Below are 288 nucleotides of genomic sequence, written 5' to 3' on the forward strand. Positions count from 1 at the left end.
ACAGTAGTAACGCAGCACTTGTAACCCTTATAGATACTGTCAGTAAAGCTAGAGATAATGACAAACTATAGCCAAAGCCAAGGATTAAAACACAACATGAAGAACTGCATTACAGTGTCTTTGTGAAATTGTTTGCTCAAGCTAATTACTCCATAGATAATACACCCCAAGAGTTGACCCAATAGTTAGGGACCTGGGAACATATATTCATTTACTTCCAGTTTGATTATCGGGGAAGTCCACTGGGCCAGAATGACCCATTTTCAGTCGAGGCCCGGGGAGAAAAGC

The sequence above is a fragment of the Protopterus annectens genome, chromosome 8.part0 (assembly GCF_019279795.1).
Source record: "Protopterus annectens isolate FY-2018-M chromosome 8.part0, PAN1.0, whole genome shotgun sequence".
Taxonomy (NCBI): domain Eukaryota; kingdom Metazoa; phylum Chordata; order Ceratodontiformes; family Protopteridae; genus Protopterus; species Protopterus annectens.